The sequence below is a fragment of the Rhinopithecus roxellana genome, chromosome 1 (genome assembly GCF_007565055.1).
Source record: "Rhinopithecus roxellana isolate Shanxi Qingling chromosome 1, ASM756505v1, whole genome shotgun sequence".
NCBI lineage: Eukaryota > Metazoa > Chordata > Mammalia > Primates > Cercopithecidae > Rhinopithecus > Rhinopithecus roxellana.
Genome location: NC_044549.1, coordinates 53343635 through 53351540, shown reverse-complemented (window position 1 = coordinate 53351540; position 7906 = coordinate 53343635). Strand labels below are relative to the sequence as shown.

General features: G+C 47.3%; 1 long non-coding RNA gene across 1 annotated transcript; it reads right to left on the bottom strand.

Annotated features, from left to right (window-relative positions):
• Positions 1 to 1795: 1795 nt before the first annotated feature.
• LOC115894838 lies at positions 1796 to 5258 on the bottom strand. The gene is made up of 2 exons (XR_004055054.1): positions 4907 to 5258; positions 1796 to 3043 (listed from the first exon to the last, which is right to left on the bottom strand). It is a non-coding gene; the product is annotated as an uncharacterized LOC115894838 (long non-coding RNA).
• Positions 5259 to 7906: the final 2648 nt, after the last annotated feature.

Here is a 7906-nt window from a genome sequence, read left to right as displayed (position 1 = left end):
AGCCTTCTCGAAGTCCAGAGGGCACTTAGATAAGACAGACTACATGGCACTTGAGGTTTCCTCCGTGGTTTTCTTCCAGACATCTCTGAGGCATCAGAAGCAAGGGTCAATAACTCAGTGTAACAGAAATTTTAAAATGAATCAAATATTTGGATGGAAGGAGAAACCTTCAAAATTATGCCTATTATTTAGCATTTTATCTTCCACAAAGCAAAACAAAGCTATAAACTTCTCACTGCAACTATGAGGGAAGAGGATCCTAAAACATTTTGTCTTAGCCTGTTTTCTGCTTCTCTTAGCAGAGTGCCTGAGACTGGGTAATTTACTAAAACAGAGATTCACTTCTCACAGTCCTGGAATTGGGAAGTACAAGGTTAAGGGGTGGTGGGCATCTGGCAAGGACCTTTGTGCTGTGTCATCCCACAGGAAGGTGGAAGGGGAAGAGAGCATGAAGGAGTAAGAGGGGTCAAACTCACTTTTGTAACAGACCAACTCTTGTGATAAGGAACCCACTCCCCCAATAACAACATTAGTCCACTCACGAGGTTGAAACGCTCATGACCTGATCACCCCTTAAAGATCCCTCCCCTCAGCACTACTGCATGGGGGATTCAGTTTCCAACACTTGAAATTTGGGGGACACTTTCAAACCATAGTAAGAAAGAAATGGCAAAAATAAATTACTTATACAGTGTTTATCACTAATAATAAGGTATGCACAAAACATCATTTATAGTCTATATTCACTATAAGATATTGTGCTCTATTTTCATGTTAATTCATGCAAAGAAATAAAAAACAAAGAGAAAGATTTTCGAGAGAAGTGTTAAGAAACAGCACCATAACCTTTAGTAAAACTGAGTAACTGGTGGAAGTCATTGTTTTAAAAACCTTTTTTATTGGCTGGTTGTTTGGAAGTCAGTGGTGACATTTCAAGGAGGAGTTGTCATTGGGAAGGCAGATTTCAGGAGGTTTTAGTAAGAGTGCGTGAGGAAGTTGAGGAAGGAAGGAGGACAGGTGACTTAGAAAGATTCTTGGTGGCGACGGAAGTGCAGAAATAGAATGGTGACTTCAGGGAGAAGCAATTCAAGGAATGTTGTGCTTTTGCTTCTCTCTTTCTGTCCCTCTCCCCATCTCTCTTTCCATCTCTCTCTGCCTCTCACTTTGTCTGTCTCTGTTTCTCCCTCTCTGTGTCTCTCTCCTGGTTGCTCTGTCTCTTTCTGTCTCTTTTTAAGACTCTGTGTGTGTCTGTTTCTCTCTTCCCCTCATCTCTTTCTCCATCTTTCTATGTCTCTCTGTGTCCCTGCTTCTCTGACTTTTTCTGTCTCTCTCTCTCTGTCTCTCTCACTCTCCCTCTAATTCTCTCTCTCTCTGTGTGTGTGTGTGTGTGTGTGTGTGTGTCTCACTCTCTTGGTTTCTCACTCTCACTCTCCATCTCACAGCTCTCTTTGGTTTCACTATGCAAGCTGACTCTCCCCACCTGATGATCCAGTGGGATTAGCAGGAACCGAGTGGACTATGGCCACCACCCGCATCCTGTGCCCATCCATGAACTGGAGCAGAGAAGAGGACTGATCTCGTTACTTGGCCTGGCTGGACGTGCTGACCCTCAGGATCACAGGCAGTGGAAGGAGCAGCTCCTGGAAGGTCAGAGTGGGTCCTGTGACAGATGGAAACGACAAGTATGTTGAGCAACAAAAATGATCAGCACTTGGTCTGTGGCAGCAGGAGCTCAGAAGTAAGGAATCCTAGGGCCTTATATGAGTGGCCCATTGTGGCAAAAACTTTTTTAAACAAAAAAATAGCCCCTAAGGAGTGTTCCAATGACTACCTCTTAAGCAATACAATTGACCCGTGAACAATGCAGAGATTAGGGGCACCAACTCGCCACACAGTTGAAATTCGGACAATAACTTTTGACTATGCCAAAAGGAATTTACTAATAGTCTGTTCTTGGGTGGCAGCCTCAGTGATCACGCAGATAGTTGGTTAACGTACATTTTGTGTGTTATATGTATTGTATAGTGTATTCTTACAGTAAAGTAAGCTAGAGGAAATAAAGCAGTCATAAGGAAAATGTGTTTACTATTCATTAAGTGGCTCATCATAGAGGTTCTTCTCCTCATTTTTGCATTGAGTAGGCTGAGGAGGAGGAGGTGGGAGGAGAGGAGGAAGGGTTGGTCTTGCTGTCTAAGGGGTGGCAGAAGTGAAAGAAAATCCATGTGTAAGTAAGTGACCCACGCGGTTTAAACCCTGTTGTTCAAGGGTCAACTGTTTGAACAGGGAAGTTTTGAAGTGATCTCTCTCTCTTTTTTTTTTTTCTTGAGACAGAGTCTCACTCTGTTGCTCAGGTTGGAGTGCAGTGGCTCGATCTTGGCTCACTGAAATTCAGGAAGTGACCTCTTTTCAAATAGGGCATGGCAGGGAAAGGGGGAGGAAAATGGCAAAAGTCTGCCCCACAAACTCAGGACCAAGATCCCCAATTTCTTCCCCTGGTGAGTGGGGCTCTCATTCCCTAGACCACAAAGTCTATTTGGGTTCAAAGACCACTTAGGCTCTGGGCTTGGCCTTCCAAGAGAAGAGGGTATCTGGGCCCTCGCAAGAATGCAGAGCTGTCCGCCCATGGATGAGTGACCGCAGCTCTGACCCTGTCCCTGGTCTGGGCTTCACTCCTCCTCCTGTAGGTGGACTCAGCTGCAGGCTCAGGAGTTCTCTAAACCAGGCAACACGTGGTTGTGGGTGGGTGTGCTTGCAGGCAGAGGAAGAGGTCTGTGGCTTACATCAGAATCTCAAAGTTGACACCCAAAAAAGGTAAAAGCTCCTGCCGGATGCTGGCATATACAACTAACAAGATAACACTCTGGGTGTACATCCGGGCACACATGAAGAGCATTCTTGTTCATGGCAGTGGTTTCAAATATTTCAGTGAGTTTTCTCTTGAATGCCTCAGTTGGGAGCCACTTCAGTTCAGCGCAGGCAGCAAGGGAACTTCTAGGACTGCTGGTTATGAATTCAAGCTTGTACACAGCGACAGGTCACAGGTCTGTGGAAGATACCTGTCAATCAATATTCAGAGGTAGTATTCCATAACTGAAGCATAGGGCATATCTGACTTCATCTGACAAGGCTAAAATCATGATTGTTTTTCTAACTGGGAAATTTATGTAACTTATTTGCCAATAAAGAACCAGCTCTCTCCCCCCATTTTCTGACATAATGCTAGTCATTAGGGAACTGTTCGATGATGTTCATGAAAGAACAAACCAATGTCTTCCGCTTTAATACCACCTATTTCACACATATGACTCTTGCTGCTTCCATATGACCCTAAAAGTATCCCGGAGTGTCAGGAAGTCTCTTTAATCATCGTTCTCCAACGTGCTCAGGAGATGAAGTCATTCTGTGAAGTGGACTTCAGTTGACACCACTGAAAAAATGTCCTAGAGAATGTAAAGCTTGTAATGGCCTCAAACTTTACAGAAATAATGCAACTTCTTTCCTTTCTTTCCAGTTTTTAGATACTAATTTTAATTAGTTCAGGGCAACCTGTTTCTGCATCAAAGTCTTGGGAAGCTTCTACCTGGTTTTATTTTATTTATTTATTTAGAAATAGAGTCTCACTGTGTCACCCAGGCCAAAGTGTAGTGGTATGATCATGGCTCACTGCAGTCTCAACCTCCCAGGCTCAAGCCAATCCTCCGGCCTCCACCACCTGAGTAGCTGGGACTACAGGTGTGCCACCAGGTCCTGCGAATGTTTTATTTTAATTTTTTATTTTTTGTAGAGACAGGATCTCGTTATGTGGCAAAAGCCAGTCTCAAACTCCTGGTCTCAAGCAATCCTTGTGTCAGCCTCCTAAAGCACTGAGATTATAGACGTGAGCCACGGCACACAGCTGATTCATTATTTTATTTTCTCAGAACTCTATGCAACCTGATTCTTAATACTTAAGGAAAGAGAAGCCAGACAAAGGTGGAAGTAGTTACACACAATGTGAGTGTCATTTGGCACTTAGACAAGAGAGGCGGATTGTAAAAATAAAAGAGCCACATGTCACAATTGGCTGTGGGCTTGGATGTGGACTCCAGCACTTTTTATTTTTATTTTTTTAGGAGATAGTGTCTCACTCTCTTGCTCAAGCTGGAGTGCAGTGATATAATCGTAGCTCACTGTAATCTCAAACTCCTGAGTTCAAGTGATCCTCCTGCCTCAGCCTCCCAAGTAGCTGGGACTACAGATGTGCCACCACTCCAGGCTAATTTTTTTTTTTTTTTTTTTTTGATTTTGTAGACGAGGTCTCCCTGTGTTGCTCAGGCTAGTCTCAAACATGTGACCTCAAGCAATTCTTCCGCCTTGGCCTCCAAAGCACTGGGATTATAGGTGTGAGCCACTGTACCTGGCCAAGAAACCAACCCCACCTGTTTTCTACATAAAGTTTAGCATCTAGATACAAAGCAAATAATTTTTAAAGATCAAGGAGTCTGAAGGGAAGCTGGTGGGAGGGGAATGGGCTGAAGGCAGCGTTTTCTGGTCTACGGTTTTGCTTATTCTTGGACTTTTCAAAGTCCTGAAAGAAGCAGAAGGAAAGTGGGAACGGAGGAAGAGGCAGGAAGAAAGGAGGAGGGCTGCGCCTCTGAGGTTGCAGATTAGCCCAAGGCGGCTCAGTGGCTGGGAAGGAAGGAAGGAAGCCCCCAGGGCCGAAGGTGGAGTCAGAGTCCTGGGTCCAGCAGAGACTGGAGGGGAGGAGGGTGCCAGGAGCCAAAGACCTTCCTGCTAGCACTGCAGCCTCTTAAACTGCTTAGGCTTTTATCCAAATTTGATATGTCCGCATTTTGTAGACCTCCAAACCCAGTCACTCAGGGTAACCCAAGCAGGAAGGGGAGGATGATAGGAGAAGCTGCCCCACCTGATGATGCCCTTCCGGCTTTTATCCATTCCTGGGAATGACTCTTTCTCCAACTCGGGGGATGCCCCTATGGCAGAATACAGTGGCATTGACCAGCAGTGGAGAATTCCAAGTCCAAAAAACGATTGGCCTTTTAAAGGAAAGTAAGAAATCATCCTGCATATATGAAATATTGGGAAAAAAGGTTGTTACTAATAAATCTCAAGAGACCACTCTGGTGAGATTGGGTTTCTTTGGGGATGTGTCGAGCAGGGTGTATGTACCCAGTGGGTACATCCCACCCTTCAGACTCCTCCTTCAGCTCCTGTCTACTGTAGCAGCCAGAGGGCAGCTCCGGTCCTCATCTCCTCTGAGCAACCCACTCACTCATTTACTCATTCATTCACTCGCTAACTGATTCACTCACTCACTCATTCGTCCTTCACTCGCTCACTCACTCATTCACTCACTCAGTCGTTTACTCATTACCCTTTACTCACTCACTCATTCATTTACTCATTCACTCATTCACTAACCCATTCACCTCACTCACTCATTCACTAACCCATCATACTCACTCACCACTCATTCACTCTTCACTCACCCATTCACTCACATTCACTCCCTCATTTACTCATTCATCACTAACCATTCTTTCACTCACTCTCCCATTCACTCATCACTCACTTATTCACTCACTCACTCATTCCTCATTCATTCACTCATCATTCACTCCATCACTCAATCATCACTCATTCACTCACTCATTCACCTCTTCACTCACTCATTCACTCACTCATCATTCACTCACCCTTTATTCACACACTCACTCATTTATTGACTCATTCACTCACTAATTGGTTCATTCACTCACTCACTTCTTCACTCACTCATTTACTTGTTCACTCACTGACTCATTCACTCACTCACTTCTTCACTCACTCATTTACTTGTTCACTCACTGACTCATTCACTCACTCTTTCCCTCACCCATTCATTCACTCATCCACTCATTTGCTCACTCACTCATTCACCCACTCACCCATTCACTAAGTCATTCATTCACTCACTCACTCACCCATCACTCATTTATTCCCTCGGTCACTCACTCATTCACTCACTCATTCACTCACTTATTCACTTACTCACTTATTCACTCACTCATTCACTAATCGCTCATTCATTCAACTCACTTATTCGCTCATCCATCCATTCACTCACATCACTCATCACTCATTCACTCACTCACATCACACAATTCACTCACTCACTCACGTTCACTCATTCACCATTTACCCACTCACTCACTCATTTACTCCATTCATCCACTCACTCACTCATTCATTCACTGACTGACTCACTCACTCACCCATTCACTCTTTACTCACTCATTTACTCCTTCATTCACTCACTCCTTCATTCATTCATTCAGCAGCACCCATGACAGGTTCACTCTGTCCTGGGCTCTGCTGTTGCCCTGGGCCTGCAGCAGGGAATAGTCAAAGATCTCTGAATCCACGGCATTCAGAGTTCAGCAGGGGTCCTGTCGAGAAGCCCAGCAGATAGGTGAAATGCCCCATGTGTGACACTGACGAGGATGTTTTAAGAGAAGCAGGGAGGGAACAGGAGTGTGCGTGGAGCCCAAAATTTCTAAGAAGGTGATCTGGAGAGGCCTCACCATGCAGGAGACCTTGCAAGAGAGACCTGAGGAAGGTGGGCAGAGTGGGTAGGGAGAGGAGGGTCTGGGCTGAGGAAAGAGCAGACTGGGCCTGAGGTTGTCGGGTGCCCGCATGGGCCTCTGGGCAGCACCAGGATCTGATGGGACCAGAGGACAGGCCAGTGGGCTGTGTGTGGGGCCTGTGACTCCGAGTCAGCAGAGAAGATGCCTGAATTACATCCTGATAGGTGCACCCTGACTTTGAAGCTGAGGACACCCGAGGCATGGAGGTGGGGTGGAGGTGGGGGCAGAGCAGGGGATGGGGAGGGAGCCTGTGTCGGTCCAGGTCAGAGGTGGTGGCTTGGCCCCAGTGGCTCCAGATGCAATGAAGAGCCAAGAGGGACTTTCCTGAGGGACTTAGATGCTGGGGTGGAGGAGCACTGCAAGGCTTCAGCCTGAGCCCCTGGGAGGATGGAGTCATCAGGAACTGAGGTGAGGAAGACTGAGCGGTGGGGGGTTGTGCAAGGGTGCAGAGGCCTGAGCTCAGTTTGGTCCCTGCAGATTTGAGATGCCCACTCCATGCACAGGCAGAGACAGCAGGGGAGGGGAAGAGGCTGCAGCTCAGGTAGCCCTGGAATGTGCAGCCCGACATGCTGGGGCACTGGGTCATGGTGCCCTCATGGCTGGGAGCTGCTTCCCTCCTGGGATGCCAGAACTCCTTTAGGGCACATCCACAGCTCCTGTGCTCACCACAGAGGGAAAGTGGGAAGGGCATCTGTCCCTATGCATGTTCTCCTTCACCTTGTCCTAGGCAGGTCCCAGGCAGCACCTCCCCTCCCAAGTGGCTCCCCTTGGCCCCTGCCCCTAGTGTGCACAGCCAGACCCTCGAAGACGGCTGGATTCAGAGGCTCACTTCTAATGAATAGAACCAGGCAAAAGAGATGGCGGTCTCTCCTGAGATAGGATTGGGAGGGGCTGCAGGTTCCGTCCACTGGAACTCTCCCCCTGGCTCTTGCCAGGTGCTAGTTCTGGCAAAGCCAGTTACCTGCCCAGGGCAGAGGGCAGTCTGAAGCTGATGCCACGGAGAGACTGGGGCCTTCAGTCCAACAGCCTGCAAGCAACAGAATCCTGCCAGCAACACAGAAGCAAGCGTGGAAGCAGCTCCTCCCCTGATGAGCCTGAGCCTTCAGAAGACACGGCAGCCCTGGGCAGACACCTGCTGCAGCCGCGGAGAGCCCCTGGGGCAGAGGACCCAGTGAAGCCTGAACTCCTGGCCCAAGGAGTAATCATTCCTGGGGTATAAGTGTGTGCTGGTGTGGGCCACACTTTGGAGTAATTTGTCAAGGGACAATAAAGAACAAACA